Source organism: Herpailurus yagouaroundi, unplaced genomic scaffold (assembly GCF_014898765.1).
Source record: "Herpailurus yagouaroundi ecotype Mexico unplaced genomic scaffold, PumYag 190, whole genome shotgun sequence".
Classification (NCBI taxonomy): Eukaryota; Metazoa; Chordata; class Mammalia; order Carnivora; family Felidae; genus Herpailurus; species Herpailurus yagouaroundi.
This window is the reverse complement of record NW_024412421.1, coordinates 17,062,943-17,087,018: the sequence shown is the minus strand read 5'-3', so window position 1 is coordinate 17,087,018 and position 24,076 is coordinate 17,062,943. Positions and strand designations below refer to the sequence as shown.

General features: G+C 42.8%; 1 protein-coding gene across 2 annotated transcripts in view; it reads left to right on the top strand.

Moving 5' to 3' along the window:
• LOC121045394 (cadherin-11) overlaps positions 1-24,076 on the top strand; it is a 153,755-nt gene that overhangs the window by 79,627 nt on the left and 50,052 nt on the right. The window lies entirely within an intron of this gene.

Genomic DNA, 24,076 nt, shown 5'->3' with positions numbered 1-24,076 from the left:
AAAATAAAATGTTTAATAATTAATTTTAAAAAAAAAAAAAAAATTAAACAAATAAATACATAGAAAACTACCGATTGCAAAACGGGAGGGAGGGATGGAGGGAAGAAGGAAGGAAGGAAGGAAGGAAGGAGGGAGGGAAAGAAAATCTATGAGCTACAATAATTGATCACAGGTGAATCCAAAAAATGTGCAAGTTGGTGTTAAGGTATATTTACTGGCTTCTCATAGAAAACTGCCCATTGCAAAACAGCAGCAGTGGAAACGATGGCCCTCTCCAGCCATCCAGGAGCCTCTGTACGAGGGTTCCTAACTGTGGGTGCTTCTGGCTCAGGCTGGACTATGCAATGACGTATCTGGGAGGCTGGCACCGGGCACTTTCTGTAATGAGTGGCAAGTGAAGATTTGAGCTCTGGCTTCCAAGATGAAGGCGGGGGCTGAATTCTTCTCTGTAAAAGTGCCATTGTTCATGGATCAAGGACTGAAGAGGGGAAACGTGGAAAGAGGAAGAAGCCTACTATGTGTCAGACATGGCTTCCTATCATTTAATTCTACCACTTTGCCTTGTGTACCGAGCATTTTATCTCCATTTTTCAAATGAGAAAACAGAGGCTGAGAAAGACTGAATAATTTGCCTGATGCCTCACAGCTGGTAAGTGGCACGAGAAGAGGGAAATTGAATTAATACTTCAAATCTAAAACGGAGCTTCTTGGCTGAAACAGCAGGGCCCTGCAGCCACCAGAGTGATAGGGTCTGCTCTCCCTGTGACGGTGCATGTTGCAGGCCGTTCAGTCGCCCCCGTGAGCACCCCCCCCCCCACTCACCCTAATGGACAGAAAGCTAAGGCCACAGAATATTGTGTTTCAGCATTTTCTCTTTCACCTGTAATGTTTGCAAAAAGCATCTCTGTCTGCCCAGTCATCTTCTTTTCAGCCCTGTCTTCCCATCTCAAATTCAATCTTTTCCTAGTTATTTCAGGCAGAGAGTTGAGTGATGGATGTTGGCAAACAGAGTGAGACTTTAGTATTCCCATGATCCCTCTCGCTTTCAGAGTTAACCTCCCTCTGGGCGCCGGACCCTGCCTGTGGTGCTGCCTTCACCTCTGATGCTTCTGGAGCTGTTCTGGGGTCTGTTTTGAATCATTTTAGAAATGGCAAGAGTATGTCTGGGAAGAATATTGAAGCTCATCAGATTTATCCAGAGACAAGATGGGTGTGAGAAGATTGCCACCGAACAGGGGTTTGTGGCTCTAATGAGTTGGCTCTGTAGTTCTTTTGTAACTCAGAAGCTTCTCCATAAGGACTTTTGGATGGATGGTTTCAAATGTTTCTGTTTGAATCTCTTTAATGGCAAGCAACAGTTCCTATGGAGGGGGGAACAGAGACACCTTCCCAGCAGGTGTAGTATTAGATGCAGTGCCACCAAGAGTCCTGAGCAGAAGGGAAGCCAAGCCTTGATTCAAGTACATATCACATTTCTAACCTGCTGCAAGCCACAGTGGAAGTCAAGAGGCTCCAGGACTGGAGAAACAAAACAAAACAAAACAAAACAAAACAAAACAAAACACCCTAGAATTTTTCTTCTCTCTGAGAAAGGCTGTACCCATCAGGCTGTCCACCTTAAAGTCAAATTGCTAAAAGTTAAACCTCTAAGATCTGATGGTCAGGGGGCGTCACTAGTTTGACCTTGAGTGAGTTACCTTTCCGACCTTCAGTTTCTTCATCTCTAACCCCATAGGGCCGTGCGCTGATTAACTAAATAAAGCATGCAAAGTGTTCGGCACAGTGCTGAGCATGGAATAAGCACCCAGGAGTTGTGAGCCATCCGCATCACAGGCTGCTATTAATCAGCTGTATCCTTCTGGAGGCGAAGCTTCCACTGCAGACTGAATTGAGGTTGATTTTGGAGCTGTCCACTCCCAAATGGAAACTATGCTCCCCCTCAAGGAAGATTTTTTCCATTCTTGGGGTAGGATTTTCAGCCTAAGCCCTACTCTCATGATTGCAGCCTGAATGCTCACTAACATCTCAGAACATTAGAGCATATGACTTACTCTTTTATTCCCCATCAATAAAATGAGGGTAATAATAACCCTCACCTTTGTCAGCTGATGTGTAAAATGAGCTAATGTTGGTGAAAGCCCTTTGTAAATTACAAAGTGTGATAAAGTATGAATTATTATTGTGATTGCTCTATTCCAGGCAATTCATAAACAATGCAGAAAATTAAGGATGCATACTACTGACATTCAAAAAGCATTTATGCCTTTTTAAGTATATAGCTATAAACCATCAGCAGATGGGTTTGACAATACAGTCTTCAATCTGATTTAAATATTAGTAACCACCCACTGAGCGCGACTTTCTAGCAGGGACAATGCAGCAGATGCCAGCACGCAGTGGGGCATAATGGTTAGTGGAGACAGCCCTGGTTCCACCCAGTGCATACCAGCAAGTGATGTACTTGGTGACTTTGCTCTGAGTTACCAAAGGTCTTCTGAACCTCACTTCACTTCCCTCTCTTGTAAAATAGAGGCAGTAATACCCACCTCACTGAGTTGTGGTGAAGGGTAAGTAAGGTGATGATCACAAAGCCCTGGATGTGTCACCTAGCGCAGGGGACCTGGAGCCTCCTCATTGCGGCCCCCTTGCCCCTCTGATTGACAGATGTTCTCTCTTTTCCTTAAGTCCCTAATTGAAATGCTAATCAGGGTTCTAGCCCTTGCCCGAGGTTGGGTTCCCAGCAGCCTCACTGAGGTCACTGCCACCTCAGCTCAGCATCCCACTTCCCAGCAGCTAACTGGTCCTGCTCACCTTCAGGCTCCCAAGGTCAGTTCCGGCATGGCCAGGTCTTGGCAGATTCCAATGCCTTCTGTTGATAAATCTGTATTGTGGGTGGTGGGGTGTGGGGGGGTGGTGGATGGAGTGGAAGGCAACCTGTTAAAGGCAGTGTAAGCGGCCTGAACTCCTGGTCATGTCCGTCCAATGGTGAGGGGCCTACCTGGAGTCCAAGGACCTGATGTTACCAGCCAACTCTATTTGGACAGTCCAGTTACAGTCAGGTCCACATTGTTTCACTGACAACCAAACAAATGTAAAATTGACCTTAACACTATTAAGTTCTGGGGGCCAAACTGTTCATGCCGGTAATAGTAATAGGTAGTATTTATTGAGCACTTACTATATGCCACACACAGTGTCCAGCACATCACAAGAATTACTTATTTACCTACTTATTTCTAGAGAGCACAAGTGGGGGAGGGGCAGAGAAAGAGGGAGAATCCCAAGTAGGCTCTGTGTGGAGCCCTATGCAGGGCTCAAACTCATTAACCGTGACATTATGACCTGAGCTCAAATCAAGGGACAGATGCTTAACCAACTGAGCCATTCAGCGCCCCAAGAATTATCTTATTTAATCTTCACAACAAGGCAAGGAGAGATGTGTTATACCAGTACCCCCATTTTTCATATGAGGCCATGAGACGAGGAAGAGTGGAGGTCAGCTTTAAATCCAGTGCTCTTGAAGGTGGCAGTGGGGACACTGCATGGGACAAATGCCCTGGAAGAAGGGTGGCAAAGACGAACTGAGAAATCATCCAGTCCACCGGATGACTGCACTCTGCCCTTCCCCACCTGTGTTAGTGTCCTGGGGCTGCCATAGTAACAAAATATCATAAGTGGGGTGGCTTAAACAACAGAAATTTATCAGATCACAGTTCTGGAGGCCAGAAGTCCAAAATCAAGGTGTTGGGCAGAGTTGACTTCTTCTGAGGGCTGTGAGAGAGACTCTCTGTCATAGATTCCTCCTAGCTTCTGGTATCCTCAGGCATTCCTTGGCTTATAAATGGTATCCCCCACCCCATGTTCAAATTTCCCCTGTTTATAAGAACACCAATGATACTCGATTAGAGTCCACCTGAATGACTTCATTTTAACTTCATCATTTGCAAAAAAAAAAAAAAAAAACATCTTTCTAAATAAGGTCACTTCACAGCTGCTGGGGTCAGACTTCGACATCTTTTTGGGAGGCATCATTTGACCACAATTCCATCCAAGCTCTGCTTCCGCTGTGCTCAATATCATGCCACCTGCTGGAGATAAGGTGATGAACGGAACTTACATGATCCCCATTGTCATGGAGCACTGATGATGCAGTCCTGGAGAATTTCTATCACTAGACCCTCTCCGTACTGCTGCTAAAACCTCTTATCAGCAATTCCAAATGGCTCATTGAAGGGGACAAGTGAATGTAGCTTCGTCACTCTGAGAAAACCTAAAGACAGCATAATTGGAGACAAAAATTAATATTTGTTTAACTTTATTTGCATGCGCACATCTCCAATTCATCCACTGCTTTGTGTGGTGACATGTGATTTCTTGAAGTCTGTAACTGTTTTGTTGGACATTTCCCCCTAGTTTACTGGTGGGTGTCATCATAGGCCTCCCAGACCAAGTGCTGCAAACACTTGGTAGTTTTATGGTAGTGGGATGTACCACTTCTTAGATGGAAGAATGATTAGCCTTTGTTCTGTTTAATTAAGCCTCACTTAATGGGCAAACGTTTTCTTTAACAAGCTTGCTGTCACCTCTTCAGTTATTTAAGGCAGTTCACTTCACATCAGGGGGGAAAAAAAGAGAGAAAGGAAAAAAAATTCTCATTTGCTCAAACTCGATTGGTCTAAGGAAAAATGTGGCTGTCTGGAAGGTGCCTAATTGCCTCTGTGATGGTGCACTTCTTCTCTATTTAGTCCTAGGCTTCTTATTGAAACGCTAATCAGGGTTAGGTCTCACCTCTTGATGAATGATTCTGTAAAAACTTGATATGCCTCAGCTTAGCTAGGAACGTCTTCGTGCAAGTGTAATGCCACTCCGACTGAATGGGGAGATAACTAATGCCCTTAATTTTGTAAAGATAGCTGTGATTTGGTACATACAGTGCAGATCAGGGGAAATCAGAATGAAATTAATTTCCTTCTTTGCAGAGGCACCACCTTGGTTATATCATGAGCCACTTTGCCTTGGCTGTTTTTGCTGGGGATTTAAAGAAGGCTTGGCACATGTACTTGGGTGTATTTCTTATAGCCAGGGTCAAGTTTAGGTTATGTCATTTCATCTGACATCAGAACTTAAGTTTTGTCTGATTTTGTTTCATTTGTCAAGTAGGAATAATTGTCCCTATGTCATAAGACTGTAAACAGTATCATTCTAGATCAAGGGCTCACGTTATAGGAGCGTAGTGAGTATTTTTTCCTTTCTCTCTATTCCCTGCCCCTCCCCACCCCCCCCCCCCGCCCTTGAAGATGTGACACAGGGGGTTGTTTTGGGGGTGCCCCCCCCCCCCCCCCCCCCAGCCAGCAGTCAGGCACCTATTCTAAATCTGAGTCGTAGGCTGCTTCTAAGTTCTAAGGTTTGACACTTCCTGATGGAAAATGAATAATGGAAGCATATACCCATTTAGTTTAACTGCAGGACCCCAAAATTCGGGACATTTCTGCATGGCTATTTCTGCATGACTTTCCAACTTTGCATGCTGCAGGACAGGTATAAATGCAAGCACTGGCCAAAGCACAAATGTTAGTATTATAATTGCTGTTGGTCATTAGTGTATGTGTGGTTTACCATCTGCCTACATTTCCTGCCCCACCCTTTCCTCTTTCTTGAGCAGCATTTGTGCTTTTACAGCCCCAGATTCCTATCATTATCTGAACACAGACTCTCATTTCACGTCTTAGATATTGGCTCCTGTTGTTCCCACTGCCTAGATTGCTTTTCCTACCCTTATACATCTCATCCATTCCTATATATCACTTCAAGACTTCATTCAGGTTTATCAGGTAGATCCTCCCTGATCAACCACATCATTGTACCGTTGTACCCTGGTTTATGGTGCGTCTCCGCTCAGCTCTCTCACAATCAACGCCCCCATCAAAGCACGTTTCATGACATGTTTACCATTTTCTGGGCTGCCTTGCAGGCTGCCACCACCACCATTACACTCTCGGTGACTTGAGGACCATGGCAGCATCTCTTTGGTGACTGTCTCTGCTTAGCTCGGCTCCAGGTTCTCAGTGCATGCTCTGGGCATGTTTTATGCACGTATCTTTATCAATTTTCTGTGCGTATGTGAACAAACATCGAGGAGTGCTGCATTCTTGAAAGTTGCCTACTAATCAGGCATGGTGTGTGCTCCTAATATAAATGATCCTGACTCTAAGACTTGGGTATTGGTTGTTTTCTGAGAACTAAAGTCAACTCAGAGGATGAAAGAGAACATTATTCCTAATTCCTCAATCAATTATCACTGTAGATAATCCTTTCATCCTTGGGCCTTTTACATTGTAGGTTACCTGTCAATATCCAAGGGTCTATTCTGTCTTCTCTAGGGAAATCCAAGATCCTTCCTTGGTTTTCTCTGACCTCGGTTACACTGATGTTAAAGGTCCCAAACTGTCAACATTTCCCCAGATGTGATCTCTTCTGCCCAGTGGTGTTGCTTCCCTGAGGACTAGGCAACAGCATTATGAGTTTGCAAAGAAGATGCTTGGAAATGATTCTGGGATTTAGATAGAAATAACTTGAGGCTTGGAGATTGACTTGCCTAGTCCAGTTTTTTTTTTTGTTTGTTTGTTTTTTTTTATTTTAATAGATGAGTTTCCACTTTGTCACACAAACATACAGGACTTCCAGTCAAATGTGAAAGTCAGATAAAAAACAAATTAATCGTTTTAATATCCAGTTAAATGTGAAAGATAAAAAAACAAATAATCATTTTAAATCTGCCCCTCCAAATTGCATGGGATGTACTTTTTCTCAGAATAAATGTTTTTTTTTTAATTCAAATTTCATTGGGTGTCCTGTATTTTTATTTGCTAGATCTGACACCCCTAGTTCCCCCAAAAGTAAATGACATGGCCATTATGATCTAATAGGCTTGACGTCATGGGAGTGGTAGGGTTTGAAACACACAGACTTTCTGAGTCTCAAATGAGTATTCAGTTCTAAGTCATATGATTAGGAATGGAAATTTTTCTACTTTAGCACAAAGTGCTTTTTGCAAGCTTGTGATGATTATTCCTAGAAATCCATCTCATCTCAGCAAAGCAAGAGTTGGTTTAACACAGGATACAACTCAAGAGAAATGAGCCGTATTAAGACAGCTTTAAGAGAACTTGTAATAATTTTGTCACTTTGGCACACCGGAAGCCTGGCGGCAAATCCCAGGTGAGTTCCCATTAAGGCTACGTCCTCTCTTTAAAAATGCAGAATTTTTTTGTTGTATAGGATATTGAGAAAAATGACAAAGGGATTGTTTTGAGGAGAACCAAGCCACACAATGGAATAAAGGCATACAATTTAAAGTATCCATTTAGCTAGCGTACATTATTTCCACTTATCTTCAATATAAAATTTCAATTCCCCATGCTTATTAAAGAGAAATTATATAAAATTCTTTGGCCAGTTATGAGTGAAAGAATTGCCACTACTCTGCTATAATCTGAATCCCTCCTTTTTCTCATGATTTTCTTTTCTAAGATGGCTACACCAGAAAAAAAAAATCACATGTTTATTACACTTTGCAGAAAAAAATGTATCTTTATATGCTCACATTTCGATCTCCGTGCCAGGTTTGTGATTTGTAATTATTAGAAGACTTTGCTTCAACAAAATATGTTCAACAAAATGTCCTTTTGTTTTTTTCCTTATGACCTGGGGAACATTTTTTCTGGCTTGTCATTTGGGTACTATTGGTATTTCAATCTGAATTTTCCCAAAGTGATACCTCCATCCCCTCCTCATGTCAAAAAACCTATGCTCTGCTTACTTTATGCTAGCATCACTTTTCTTGATTTGAAAAGTCATTAGGTGGGTGATGGGTATTGAGGACGGCACCTGTTGGGATGAGCACAAGGTGTTGTATGGAAACCAGTTTGACAATGAATTTCATATTTAAAAAAACAAAGATAATGCTGCTATAAAAAACTAAAATAATATAAAAACAGGGAGGGGGACAAAACAGAAGAGGCTAATAAATATGGAGAACAAACTCCATATTTGGAGTTTGGGATATGGGAGGGGTGGTGGGAGGTGGGATGGGCTAAATGGGTACGGGGCACTAAGGAATCTACTGAAATCATTGTTGCACTATGTGCTAACTAATTTGGATGTAAATTTAAAAAAAATAAAAAATAAAACAAGTTAAAATAAAAAAAGTAAATAAAAAACAAAAAAAGTCATTTCCTTCTTTGCGTGTGAAAAATAGTCACCTGAACACATCCATGTGTGCCACTTAAGCTTTTGTTCCTCAGCAGCAAGACCTTGATGTTTACCCAAACACTGAGGGTCGGGTATCTGTTGGAGCCCATGTGCACACTAGTAAAATACTGACATAAGAAAAGGATATAAATTATGTATCAACCAAAGGCTGGCTCAGTTCACTCTGAACAGGACAAAGCAGGATTCAGCAGCACCTTATAAAGACTCAGCCCTAAAGTCTGTTGGAATATCTCAGCTGCAGAGTGAGGAAGCGAAGGGAGGCGAGGTGTCAGCATGTGTGAGTGTCTCGGGGGGTGGGTAGCTTGAACAACTCTACTGCAGTAGAAACTACTAAGACCCCAGAGTCCTCAATCTGGGCTGGTACATAGAGGGTCCTTGTGGGGGAAGAGTGCAGTCAGTGCCAGAGATACACAGATATAGGCAGGAGGCAGCATCCTTTACTGTCTCCTCTGTCCAGGTACAAGCAGTAGGTAAAAATGCCAGAGGCAGGGCAGACCCCAGGGAGAAAAACCTGGCACGGCCTCAGCAATGCAGCTGGGCTTCGCAGCACAACAGTCGTGGGGAGGACGAGACAGGGAGTTTCCTATGAAATGAGGTATAAGCCTGGCTTCAGGGGAGGGCTGAGGAGGAGGCCGTGGAGCCTTCCTCCCATTTCTACCAGGCAGAATTCTACCCATTTTCTATCCAGATCCAGGTCCTTGCTTCATGAAGTGGCCATGCCATTCTGAATATATCTTGACCTCTCCTGATGTTTATATTTATAGTGATTTTAAGGAGCTGATTTGATCTGGAACTGTTAGTTATTTTCTGAGTGTGTACATTTGTCAAATCAGCTAGTTCTGAATCCCCCCACGACCTCTACCTTGTGAGTTCTGGGTGGACTTGGTTAGAATGCTGGACTTGAGATCTGAACATGTGTAGGTGTGGAAAAGATGGAGGAGTGGAACTAAGACCTTGGAGGTGCAGAGGGCCCATGCCTGGGACACCCAGTGCCATGATGAGATTAAGAACCAGGAACAGGCTATGAACCACGAGACCCAGATATATTTCTGTGACCTCGTGGGCAGACATCCTTGAGATGCAAGAGTGGGTATTTCCATCACAGATGTCTTGCCAGGAAGGCAGTAATTCCTTGATGGCATAGTTAATGACACAGAGCAATAGTTTGTTGTTCCTTATTGATCTGCTCCTTGGTTGATTGAGTCAAATGTGATCTAAAAGGACTTTTCCTTGGGGTTCCTGGTGTCTCAGTCAGTTAAGCGTCATCTGACTCATGATATCTGCTCAGGTCATGACGTTATGGTTTGTGAGATCAAGCCCCTCGTCAGGCTCTGTGCTGACAGTGTGGAACCTGCTCGGAATTCTCTCTCTCCTTCTTTCTCTGCCCCACCTCTGCTTGTGCACGCGCTCTCTCTCGCTCTCTCTCTCAAAATAAATGAACTTTAAAAGGGCTTTCTCTTACCGAGTGATTCTAGAGGGCCTTTTCTGCCTTACCAATGGTACCATGGATTGCAAATCTGCCCTTCCAGTAAAATGTTTTTGGAAAGAGGTACTTAGTCGATCAATGTAAGATGCCTGAGAGCAATGGCAAAACTTATTCCTGGTTGCACGTGCATCTCCTAGGGAGACCTGGGGAAACAACCAGTTGGACTTTGTCACACTGGCACTCTATGAACTGAGTCAAGTTTTATATTATTTTGCTTGTTTATGCAATTTAATAAAGAACTGAAGCTAGTGTCACCTCCTTTCCTGTTGAAAACAGGATCGAAGACATGGCTGAATCTCCTTTGCAGTGTGGGTATTGAATTAACCAGCGGTGTGAGCAGTGGTTGGATAACAGCCACTCTTCCTGTCAGAGAATAATTCCAGGCCTCACCTTCATGCCCTCAGATGAAATATTAATGTGCGGGACTTGCCTCTACCACCATGTAACTCTTCCTTCCCTGAGCGACGTAGTCACTCTTTTTAACAACGATTAGCTCATGGGATCTCACAGAGCCACTTCATGGTGAGCTGGCTCCTTTGTTAGAAGATATTTATTGTCTGGCTGCCCTCCTACGGTTCCCTGCACCGCTTGCCTTTTATTCATCATTAGCACCTCCTTTGGAGGCTGAGGCAGTGAAGGATGTAGAGCAAAATTTTGTTCTAATGTGGAAAACATTATGAAGGAGAGGTTTAAAAATCATGGTTCATTCATTCAAGGACTATTTGGAAGAGTGGAGCAGGTTGAAGAACCTCTGGGGGTGGGGCGATTCCTCTAAGGAAACATCGAAGGAGCTGGTGATGGTTGACCCTTGGGTGGAATATCCACTTTCTAAAACTCCTGGTAATGCATGCGTTTCTTGAGGGCAAAGAACATGTGTCACCAAATTCATAGCATTTAACTAGTGCAGAATCCTAGTCTCCACAAATATTGAATTGGTCGCCATGTGGAATGAAATTTAGCTGAATTCTGACCATGCCCAGGAATTAAAATTAAGACCTCCATAGGAGAATTACAGAGGAGTTCAACACAAAAGGTAGATAGGCAAGAGCTTTCGAATGGTCCAATTCCATTTTGGGTACTAATCAGTCACATGAACGAAAGTCAGTGCCCTGAAAGCAAAGTGCCCCAAGCCCTTGTTTCCTTATCTGGACAGTGAATGCCTTAACACAAAACTCCGGAGGATGCTGTGGAGAAAGAGGTAATCAAGAATGTATGTAAAGCAGGGCTCCTGGGTGGCTCAGTCGGTTAAGTGTCCAACTTTGGCTCAGGTCATGATCTCACCGTTTGTGAGTTCAGGCACCTCATCAGGCTCTGTGCTGGCAGCTCAGAGCCTGGAGCCTGCTTCGGATTCTGTGTCTCCCTCTCTCTCTGCCCCTCCCTTGCTTGTGCTCTGTCTTTCTCTTCCCCCACCCCGCCCCGACCCCAATCAAGCAGAGGCTGAATGGTGAATGAAGACTTTACTAGGATGGCCTCCTGGAACTTCTCCATCTGGGAAAGCCCATGACATCTCATGTGACAAGTGTCTGACAGCTTTGTCCAGACTCCCCACGAGTGATCCATTTCCATCCACTATTGAGGATAATTGAAAGATCCATGGTCTCTTCAGAGGTCCTTCTGGCCTGTATCCCTATTGAGTCTAGGGCTCTCACATATTTTCATAGCTTTTCTTGTTGGAATCAGCCATCCCTTCTCTTGCCACCACACCCCAGGGGTCAGCGTCCCCACAAGTCAGGCTTACCGGGTCCTTTTGAGTCCAGTAGCAAACAAAAAGGGTGCCAGGTACATGAAAGGAATCCATATGCAGCATCTGACAGATTTTATATCTCTATCAGAGAAGAGCACAATCACATCTCCTTCCCGTAATGGTAACAGGTCCTTGGCATTTGTTTATCTACAACCTACAAAGACAAAAAGCCAAACTTTAAAGAGGATCTAAAGAAATGGAAGTTGCCACTCCTTCCAGCATTTCGTCATCCCCCTTCTCACCTAGGCAGTGGACATGATGCTTTTCCAAAGAGACTCTCTACCTATTATCTCATTCCAGCCTCGAATTAACTCGGAGGCCAGGGAGGTCAGACATCATTTGTCCTTTTCTTGTCATAAGAGAAACACACTCAGGGAGGTGAAGTGAGTTGTCAGCTGTCCGTGGCCTCGCAGTTCCCTGAGCTGGGGCTCCCTAACCCAGGAGATCATGGGTGCTAAAGCAGGAATTGACTCACCCGTGCATGGGCTGAGACAGTGAGTCTGCTAGGTGTCAAGATCTCAGAAGTGGTTTCTTTTCTTCCTTTCCTATTTTTTTTTAAGGCAGCCAAACTGCTTTTCAAGGATCATCTTGCCGACTCTGGCTGTACTTCTGTTCTCTGTAGGGCAACAGACCATCCCCACCCATTCACAACCCCTTTCCTCTTAATTTCTTGGTGAATTCTGCTGGTCACCTTTGGAGAGCCATTGATCCTACCTAGTCCATAATTTCACAGATAAGAAAACAGAGGTCTAGACCATTGGACATTGCACCATGAATTGGTGGCAGACCTTTGACTGCTTTCCCAGTACAGTGTTCTTTGTATAACTTCATTCAACAGACCCTTTATGGTTCGGATGAAGGTGTTTTAAAGCCTAAGGCCAACACTCATTAATAGAACTTTTTTCAATGATAAAGATGACCACTGAGCACTGGAAATGGCGCTGGGCCATTGAGGAAGTGAATTTTTAATTTTATTTAATTTAAATTAATGTAAACTTAAAAAAGCCACATGTGTCTAGGTTGCCACCATATTGGATAGGGGAGCTGTGGAACAGTGGTTCTCACCTCAAATATACTCCAGAACCTCCTGGGGAGCCTCAAAAATACCGACTCCTGACTTTCATGGATTTTGATTGGTGTTGAGTAAAGCCTGGTCAAGGGGATTTTTAAGACTCTCCAGTGAATTCTAATGAGCAATCAAGTTCTAGGGGCACTGATCTAAACGTTAAGTTCCATAAAGTACAGAGGCCAGGCCAGGTGTACACATCACTGCTCAGGTGCAAGGAATTCGGTGACCCCAAATCTTAAAGAACCCTGTATATCTTGGGGAAGAGGAAGACATAACCGCGGACAAAAACTATCAGAAGTGCCCTTATTGTCTGAAAGGACAGTGTAGTCCAAAGGAGTGAAAATGGTCACTCCTACCTGAGGAAGTTAGAAGAGGCAGTCTCTATGGTAATGATTCTGGTAATGAATTATAAATAAGATACATTTTTTCCCAGAAATGCATTTGTAGCAATAGATGTTTCTGCCAGGCAAGTCAAAACTCACGTCTGTAATTCACAATAGGATTAACCTGGGATTATGGAAAATCTAATTAAGTGAACCATATTATCTGAGACCCACAAAAGACACTTAACGTTGCCTTTGAAAGTCCTGCCTGTCTGAAAGTGTTAGGCATATGCTTCAGAAAATGCTCTGCACATGTACAAGGCACTTGACTGGTTTGCTGTATCCCATTACTTTTCTTTTATGCTTAACTTTTTAAAAAATCCCATTACTTTTGATAAATGACATTAATACATCTGAAAAGAAAGAATTGGGCTTCAAAGATTGGATTATTTCAAACTACAATGAGATCATTATGAGGCCATTGTTGGTGTCTGCTTTCTAAAAATAAGGGGGGAGAAAACCTTCTGTGGTATATGTAGAGATACCAAAAAAAAAAAAAAAAAAAAGCCAGTAAAAAATGTGGCAGAGTTTATTCTACCCTTAGCGTGATAGCATGGTTTGGGAAGGCACGTTAGAAAGAGACCTCCAGAACGCCCACCCGCACTCTGGTAAGAATCAAGCTTCTGATAATTGGAAGCAGCTTAACTTTCTGCATTCTGCACTTCTGTTCCGAGGCTGATTACGCTGGACCCATGCGTGTGGACCACAGTGGATTGGGGTCACAGGCTGGATGTTGCAGAATTCTGAAGACTCCAGGCAGTGGTGATTTGAGGCACTCTCTCCCCTTGTTTTAGTAATTATTTCCAAAAAAAAAACCCCACATCAAGCCCTTGTCAGTTATTAAGACCACCTTGGGATAATTCCTCCTCTTACTGTTTATACTCAAAAGAAAAAAAGAAAAAAAACAAAAAACAAAACCAGTCTTTGTGGAAAGTGTTTCCCTGCAGATTCCAGCGATAATATGCACACTGTTTTCCCTCTTCCTGTTCTCCACTGACAGTCCTTGAAGAGATCTCCTGGGTCCTTATTTATGAACGTCTTTACCCTTATAGAATGCAGACTGTTTGCTTCCAAGTAGTAGTTTGCATGGGAGGACGCTTTTAAGCTGGGTTTGGGGGAGGCAAGAGGGGAAGGTAGATGCTGAATAAATTATCTTCCACTCCGTGCTTTCCCTTTTGTTTTTCCTCCACAGTGAGGACTTTAGGTTTTGTTCAGTTTGTTTTTGTTGTTGTTGTTTTGTTTTTTGCACAAGTTGCCTGGTATTTCTGAATTTTTTTTTTCAACGTTTATTTATTTTTGGGACAGAGAGAGACAGAGCATGAACGGGCGAGGGGCAGAGAGAGAGGGAGACACAGAATCGGAAACAGGCTCCAGGCTCTGAGCCATCAGCCCAGAGCCTGACGCGGGGCTCGAACTCACGGACCGCGAGATCGTGACCTGGCTGAAGTCGGACGCTTAACCGACTGCGCCACCCAGGCGCCCCTATGGCCTGGTATTTCTGTATCTCCCTTTTCCTATTTTCCGCTGAAGGAAGACTAAGAGTGGAAGGTCTAAGGGAGGTTTCCTTCAGCTCTGAGAGTCTAGCATTGAATAATACAGCAGAATGCCCAGACTGGAAACAAATGGTAACATTGTAATACCCACCATTGGAAGAACTGGGAAACTTCACTACTCGGAAACTTCCCATGTAAACATCAGTCCCTAGGCTTCATAAGTTTAACACATTTAAAACCGAATGTATGCTCTTTTTCCCCAAACTGGCCCCTCCCCTAGTGAGGACAGGAGCAGCACCTCCACTATAGCCTCAGCCTCTGGCCTTCTCAGTTTGCCCAATTCCTAAGGCCCTCCACATGAGCATGTTTCTAGAAAGGTACCCTTTCCTCTAACCAGGCTGATATTTCCAATCTGGAGTCTTGTTACTTCTCACCTGAACCACTGCAATAAATCCAGGAAGTCTCTGTTGACTACATGTCCTTCTCTCTCCAGATATGCTAGAATTCTCTACTGTGCTGTCCTAGGGGGTGGCCACTAGCCACATAAGGCTGCTGAGCTCTTGAAATGTGGCTACCCCAAATAGAGACGTGCCATAAGTTTAAAATACATACTGGGTTTTGAAGACTTAGGACCAAAAAAACAAATAAACAAACAACAACAGAAAAAAAAAACCCACAAAAAAACCAGGGGTGGTGTGTACAAAATATCTCAATAAATCATCTATTTCTTATGTATTGAAATGATACCATTTGGGGAATACTGGATTAAATAAAATACAGTGTTAAAATTAATGACCCCATTTTTTTTTAACTTTTAAAATGTAGCATCTAGGGACACCTGGGTGACTCAGTTGGTTAAGTATCCAACTCTTGATTTCGGCTCAGGTCGTGTTCTTCAAGCCCCAGGCTGGACTCTGTCCTGACAGTGTGGAGCCTGCTTGGTATTCTTTCTCTCCCTCTCTTTCTGCCCCTCTCCTGCTCGTACTGCCATTCTCTCAATCTCTCAAAAGAGATAAACATTTAAAAAGTAGCATATAGAACATTTAAAATTATACATGTGATTCATATTATATTCCTATTGGACAACACTGGTCTTCTTTATCTCATTTCTCTCATTTATTTGTATCATTACATTTAACAATTTCTGTTATAAGTATTATTTTGTTTATCTCCCCTTAATGGACAGCCTCTTAGAGCCTTCTGTAGGACTTGCACCTTCTTGCATGTTGTATGTATATTGTATGTCACATCACTGTATCCATGTCGTAAATTACGTATTTAGGAGTTCTTGAAGGAACAAAACTCCTAATTTATCCTCTTTTTTTTTTTTTAATGTTTATTTATTTTTGAGACAGAGAGAGACAGAGCATGAATGGGGGAGGGTCAGAGAGAGAGGGAGACACAGAATCGGAAGCAGGCTCCAGGCTCTGAGCTGTCAGCACAGAGCCCGACGCGGGGCTCGAACTCACGGAGTGTGAAATCATGACCTGAGCCGAAGTCGGACGCTCAACCAACTGAGCCACCCAGGCGCCCCCTAATTTACCCTCTTGATCACCTGCAGTGGGCCAGGCTATGTCAAGTTCATACAAGATTTGCTCCTTTCATTTTAACTCTCCCACTGAGATCCATCATCGTGTTTTCAAAATGGCGGCGTGGTGACTCATGGAGGCTGGATCATACACCTAGTGAACAAGCAGTAACTCTTGAGTTCTAGCCCTCTAACCCCATCTGACTCCTGAGCCCCTGCTCTTAACAACGGTGTCAGAACTCCCGGTTCTCATGGTCAGTTTCTTCCATATACCTCTGACAGCTTGGATTCCATCAATCTCTGGATCAGAGTTTTTAATGGACTCCCATTGCCCATCAGGAGAAGTTTTGATTCCTAATGCTGGAACTCAGAGCCAGTCACATTAACAGGGGTCTGCACTGCCTAGTCCCAGAGGATGCCACTGCTTTTATCTCATGCAAGTGCAGCCTCCTGCGGATGTGCATGAAGAAGTCCTGCCAGCTAGGACCCAGACTTTCTAAAAGAGGTGAAACCTCCATCCAGGGAAGGCTGCTGTGTCTCAGCACAGCACAGACTCACAGGCCCCAGTAGGCATGGAAGACCTTTATAGGCTATTGCCAGCCTCCTATTTTATGGAAAAGAGAAAGTTAGTCTCAGATGAAGAAGAATTTTTTTTGGTAAGGTTACACAATTTTTCAGTGGCAGAACCTTTGCCAGAACACAATTGTCTTGACTTTTGTTGTAAAGGTCTCCCTCTGGCCCCACTGTTTCTTGGATATTCAGAAATGAAGAAGGCATTTCTATGTAGGAACAGATTATCTCCACAGCTACAGTACTTCACCCTTTATCAGAAGAACCACCTAACGTTTTATTAAGGACAGCAGCAGTCCTTAATTGCTAGATTTTCAGAGAACGGGGCCATGCTTGTGTCGTTTACATGGTGTGGGGACCAGAGACCATGTTTGTTTCTATTTGGTTACTAACTGGCTTTCTCATAACTTTGATTTCACCAAAACTTTGGCCACAGACAAAGGCTAGTCCATCTGTCCCAACCCCCTCGCCCCCAGCAGCCCATCACCTTCCTGTTTCAGTTCTCTTACTAACTGAAACATGGTTCCTGTTTTCTTTCATTCAAGTTCACAAGTGAATCTGATTCACCCAGCTTGTCCTTTTGAGCCAGATTACACAGGTTAAAACAATCAGTGGTCAATTTAAGACCACTCACTGGTTGGTTATCACCAAACTAGAAGCATTTCAATCAGCCATGACTCAAGATGGGCATGGAGACTTCAGATGTTAGAGGCTGTAGAGATAGGTGTTTACTTGGAAGAAGCTAGAATGGATAAGCACTAGAAGACTGGAATGATATGGAGTGGACAATAATGATGGAATGATCATCAGCAGACATGTGCTTCCCAATTCCTTGGTGCTTGTGAACACAAGTCCTGTTGGCACTGATCCCATTACACCATTATCCATCTCCTTAGACGACTGTCTCACTGTTGTTCGGGTACTGTCTACAGATCAGAGACACATAAGCAGTCTACGGATCCCTCATGTCCAACCCAGGCCTGGCACTGTGACACGTTACTGCTGCATGAAGGAACTGACAAATAAGAAAGCTTTATAGATATTTACTGCTCTGAGACAAAAGGGAAATTTATATACAGGCCTTTGATTCCACAAATGAAGTTACATTATGTTGAGCATCTGTTTATCATTGCCATTTTTGCCCTAATTTTCCCTCAGGTATTTTAGCTCATGCAAAAAAAAAAAAAAAAAAAAAATTAAAATAGGATCTTTCTCTTTCCACACATTCATATACAGTGTTTATTCACAGTCTGAGATGTCACAGCTGACATGACTTCCTGTATGTGTTGATGTATTTTATTCATCTTAATGATTAACATTTTAAAATATCACAGTGAGAAAAAGAGTGTCTTAAGGATTGAGTAGAGCACAAATAATAAGTCCTTCATTGCACACAGTGTATTTAATCATCTTATTAATGGAAGTTTACTTAATTATTTGAAGAGATAAAAGTAAATAATCACAATGATTCTACGTGTTTGGGGTCTGGGAACTTAAGCTGGATTCCAATGATTCTTTGTGGCCATGAAAGCCTGAAAATACAAAGGCTGATTGTACATACTTTAAAAATAAATGAAATTCATATGTAACAGATTATTTTCAATATCAAATACAATTTTGGAGCTAAGATGATCCTTGAAGATGCATCAGGCAGTCTCGTTATACTAAGATAACGAGTTATCTCCAGAGTTTGGGAGTCAGGTAAAGTCAAAGCATGGGTTTTGCTCTCACGTAAACTTGAATTTCAGTTGTGGCCTTGCTAGTGATTGAGGGTTTACTCAACCCCTCTGAGCCTGACTTTCCTTAGGGGTAAAATTTGGGTGATACTTACATACAAGTTGTGGTAAATATATAATTAAATGGTCTGTACCAAGCCCTGAGTATCTTGCCCAGCACTAGGAAAATCAAGCACCTGGTCAAGGATAATCCCTACTATCATTATCTAATTTTATGGGGCCCGTAAGTGATGCAACCAGGATTTGGACCCAGGTCTGCCCAACACCAGGCAGTAAGCGATCTTTGCACCTTCAAAGCTGACACTCATGTGGTTCTCTATTTCTCTAGAAGCAGAGGATCAGAATTAAACATTGCAGCAGTTTTAAAATTTCCACTCGCCCCAGATAACGTTAGGTCATGGATAAGGGGCCCTATTTGCTGCATACTTTGACATGTGAATTTGGTATTAAAGCATGGAGCAAATGACCCTTTCGCAGTCTTTGCTGTGTGTTTTGCACCTGACCAGAAGTGATTATTATCTTAAGCTTATGCTTGCCTCCAAGTGTAGAAATCAGGGAAGAAGAAATATGATTCGATAGTTCTTACGATATTTCCTCTCGCCATTCTCTGTGAGTTCCACAGACATGGAATAATTCCTGTGCTGTGATTTGAAACTAGAGACCAGCTCAGTGCTGAGTGATGAGATCTGAACGGGGAATAAAATATGCTTGAATTAATTTGCATAATAGAACCCGATTGGTTACAAAGCTGTGTTTGTTGAAGTGGAGAGCAGAGCCCCAGAGCTCCCCCGCAAGGGGACACTGCACATGCAGAATGGAGTTTTGAGTTCTGGTGAGGGCCTCGATAATATTCTTAATGTAATGATAACCTGTCTTTAACTGTAAATTAGCTCCCTGGAAATGAAAAGAACAGGTCAGCCTGTCTGATCCTTCCAGCTCTGTGGGGAAGAGAAAGCTGAAAAACCAAAGCTGCTTGCTTTCTGCTAAGCGCTTCCGTCTTTCTTTCTCTACCCGATAACAATTTCCAGCAGGAGTCCAAATATACTTAAACACCCGTATATGTCATTTTCTTTTACGGAGACAAAAGCAGGCACAGCAAGAGGGTTTTATGCTCAAGGCGCAATAGCTTATGACGGGCTATCTGCTCTCAAGATAGAGGGGCGAGACTTCCACTTAGAGCTGGTGGTTTTGCAAATCCATTTTCCTGTCATGTTATTACTCCTGTGACTTTCAACAACATTTATTTTTCCTTCCGAGCAATATGCTCCCACCATAAAGTAAAGTCCTCCTATATGTTTTAGTGGAACCCCAATGCTTAGACATCCTGGCACACTGCTAAAAAGTGCTTTAATGGAAGGATTGTTTGAGAATCGCCTTGGGGGTCTTTATTAAAACCAATTAGAACACTGATATATTTCCCTGATTATTACCAATGTCAAGACCTTCTTAGGAGGGCAGCCTCCTATTAATTTTCATGTGTGATTCCTGCAAACTCTCTACCATTGAATATATCAATCAGATTTCTAGATTTTAGAAGTGTTTCTTTAAAGAAGAAAAATGAATCTCCTTGAACACACTTTTTAAATGTATATACTTAGAAATTCTGGGGGCGCCTGGGTGGCGCAGTCGGTTAAGCGTCCGACTTCAGCCAGGTCACGATCTCGCGGTTCGTGGGTTCGAGCCCCGCGTCGGGCTCTGGGCTGATGGCTCAGAGCCTGGAGCCTGTTTCCGATTCTGTGTCTCCCTCTCTCTCTGCCCCTCCCCCGTTCATGCTCTGTCTCTCTCTGTCCCAAAAATAAATTAAAAAAAAAAAAAAAGTTGAAAAAAAAAAAAGAAATTCTGAAACAGAGCATTTAAAAATAAAAAGCAACGATTAAGTTTTGTGTAATGTGTTAAGGACCTGGTTGTACTGTGTTGTTGATGGACTGATGTAATTACTTCCTGTTCGTCTTCACTTTGGTCACTGCTATAAAATGCTTTATCTTCCTCTTCTGGGTTTGGTTTTAGTATTTTAGTCACCCCCAGTGCCACCAAAACTTAAACTGTTCTCGTTGTAAGACTATTATGTGTGTATCAGGATGCATGTCTATGTATGACCTGCAGTCTTTTCTTCTCTGAAGGACAGTATGGGGCACAGGATTATAGGTGACAAGGATGCAGACCTTGGAGCCAAATACGTAGGGTTCGTGTCCCAGTCCCTCTACTTACTGGTTCTGTAACCATGGGCAAGTTGCTAAATCTTGCTATGCCTCAGACTGCTTACCTATAAAATGGGACTTGCAATAGTACTATTTTGTAGGGTTATTGTGAAAATTTCATGACTCAACTCGTGGAAAGCACTTAGAAGAGTGTTAGCCAGAAAATAATCCGGTACAAATATTAACTTTTATTACTATTTTCATCAGATTCATATTATTAGTATATACCACGTTCTAATGTTGGTTTACTTCAGGTGCCTGCTAGCTTACAGTATCTGTATCACAGGAGCCACATCAGTTCTTTATGAATTCAGACACAAACAAATGGCAGGAGTTAGTATTGTTCACTGGTTACGAACACAGACGCCAGAGCCAGATGGCATGTGTTCAAATCCCAGCTCTGCTCTTTCCCAGAAGTGTAGCCTCGCACAAATTGCTTCATTTATCCAGGCCCCAGCTTCCTCATCCTTTATAATAAGAATATTCATAGTACCTATTCAGAAGTTTGTTGTAGAAATAAATGGTTGAATTACTATTTGTAAAGTTTTTAGAACAATAGCTAGAAAAAGCTTTCACTGAGTGAATTTTCATTCTGAAAATGAATATGTATTTTTTAAATTATGTCTTAAAATTCATCTTATACATGCCTGAGGCTAATAATTAAAATAACTTTTACATATTACATTTACTTATTGAAGAAGCACTTTGAAATAATGGGTTTAATGAGTAACTTTTACTTATTTTAATTAAAAAATATTTATTTATTTTAGAGAGAGAGGACACACATCCACAAGCGGGGGAGGGGCAGAGAGAGAGGGAGACAGAGGATCCTATGTGGGCTCTGCGCTGACAGTAGAGAGCCCAATGCGGGGCTCAGACCCACGAGGCATGAGATCCTGACCTGGGCTGAAGTCAGACACTCAACTGACTGAGCCACCCAGGCGCCCCTCAATGAGTTACTTTATGTCTTTTATTATTTTCTTTAATGTTTAGTTATTTTTGAGAGACAGAGAGAGACAGAGCACGAGTGGGGAAGGGGCAGAGAGGGAGGGAGACACAGAATCCAAAGCAGGCTCCAGCCTCTGAGCTATTGCCACAGAGCCCAACGTGGGGCTGCAAGATCATGACCTGAGACGAAGTCGACTGAGCCACCCAGGTGCCTGTCAATGAGTTACTTTTATTTTTTTTAAATTTTTTTTTCAACGTTTTTATTTATTTTTGGGACAGAGAGAGACAGAGCATGAACAGGGGAGGGGCAGAGAGAGAGGGAGACACAGAATCGGAAACAGGCTCCAGGCTCCGAGCCATCAGCCTAGAGCCCGACGCGGGGCTCGAACTCACGGACCGCGAGCTCGTGACCTGGCTGAAGTTGGACGCTTAACGGACCGCGCCACCCAGGCGCCCCAATGAGTGACTTTTAAAAGCAAGTTGTTTTTGCTATTCTTTCCAAGAAAAGAAAATCGACAATTTCATATTTTCAATAGTGGGTTTGTTGTTTATTGGTCATGTGGAAACTCTTAAATTCATTAGCTAGAATTTTTTTTTATCAAGGGAAAAAAGTTGTCATCTAGTTTTAACACTTCTGGTGTCAGAAATAATTGTGCTTTACAGCAAAATGGAAGCCAGAAGAAAGAGGTGCAGAAATATGAACTTTAATTAAACCCTTTCTTTCAAATATACTTCACAGTTTATATGCAAGAATAATTTATCACCATGTGAATGAACACTTAATACTTGGCATGGTGTAAAATGGGCAGGGATCTTGTTGCACCATATGGTCTTTTCTCTTGCTTCTTCTTAAGATTCTACGGTGGCAGTATTAAGTTTACTTGAAGTATGTGGCTCAAATCATACATTCAGCTTTTATTAATGGTTTGCTTTCGAAAGTGCAGGCACTGGACCTATAATCATGTATAAAGTATAATCCCAACCATGAAGAGGCATCCAGTTTAGTAAGGAGATGGTGTATGAATCAGAAGAAATCCCCAACAATCTCTCACTGGAGCTCCAACCATGAATCTGAAACTGGAAGCCATTTGTAGAAAATGTCACCCAACAGCTTCATTTTAGAGAGAATGTACCAATGCGGGAATGATGAGGTCCCATGACAAGCTGCTGGCAGATCCTTGACGATATATCTGGCTTCCTGACTTAAGCCCGAGGATCTTTGTATTGCTTCACATTGACTCATTTTGTGATCTAACTGCTCCTGGGTCCCTATCTGTGCTTTTTCCACACAGTCAGTTTGGATTGCAAGAAACAGCATTTGATGTATTATTAATATGCCCAAGTCTGAGGATGAAGCTGTTAAATGATGACACTGCCTTTTCAGTCTTTCTCTCTCTTCCACACAGCCTTTTGCATACCCTGAAATGTCTGTCTACAACAAATATTGGACTCCATATTCCTTGAAAAGAGACTAACAGAATACATCATACCGTGTACTGGGGGCAGTGACGGACTTCTGAAAACCTAGATATGTTTTCCCATATTACAAAGGAGGCAGAGAAGCTTGGGTTGGTAAAGTCAAAGACCACCATAAGGGACAATGTTCTGCTCCAACAAATTAGAATTCCACCAATTCCTTTGTTTTCTAGACTACTAAGACCAGACGGATACCATGTGGTATCCCCCATGTAACTCTTATTCCTCAATTTGTCTCTTAGAGAAAGCACCTCACCATCCTTTTCTGGGCATCTCAATCTGTAAGGCAAGAACACCTCCTTATACTGAGTAAGACCTGTGGGCTTGGATTGTGGCACTCTAGGAGGAGAGGAAGAGACCCGGTGTGTGCCCTGCTCTGTATGCAGCCCCGTATGTGTGCAGCAATTCTTGTCATCAACATTGTCGAGACAAGACCACTCCAGAGCCTCAGAGTGCCTGAATGAAATGCCCAAGGCCTTCTATATTATAAGATATAGAAGTGGTATTCCAATCCAGGTCTATCTGATCTTCAAATCTAGGTACATTCCACTATGCCAAGATTCAGGATGCTTCCTTTCTGTTCTCTTCCCTTCCCCCCTCCCCACTACTACCACTACATTCATACTGGATAGCTAAGAATTAAATGATTTTTTTTCGACACTGCTCAACAAGCTCACCAGTGTCATTTAGACCCACCAGTGCTGAAATGAAGTGTCATCCTCAGTATCAGTGTGTTACCCTCCGTGTCCAACAATCTTTAGTGATTCACCTCCTTCAGTGGTGGGTGTGGTAATGGGGATTGATTGCCTGGTTCTGGGAGCTAGGGTTTCAGCTGGAGTGTGGGTGGTGTACCAAAGGGAGAGGTTGATTGTCCAGAAGAAAATGCAGGGCGCTAGGGAGGGGAACAAGCAAGGGGAGTTGCATAGGGAATAATTAACTTTCCAGCACCAGCAAGACTAAGTCTACTGAAGCAGTCCAGGAACCCGAGGCAGGAATTAAGGACCAGAGTCACTATAGGTCAGAAACCCACAAGAGGGATGGAAGGCTCATCTTTCTACTCATGAGTAGCTGAGCCATTGCTGAGTGCCAGGAACAAGACCTTTGGATCAGTCAGTGGGGTATGCTCTTGCATTTTGCATCTCCTGGTTGGAAAAAGCTTGTAAAGTATCCTTTT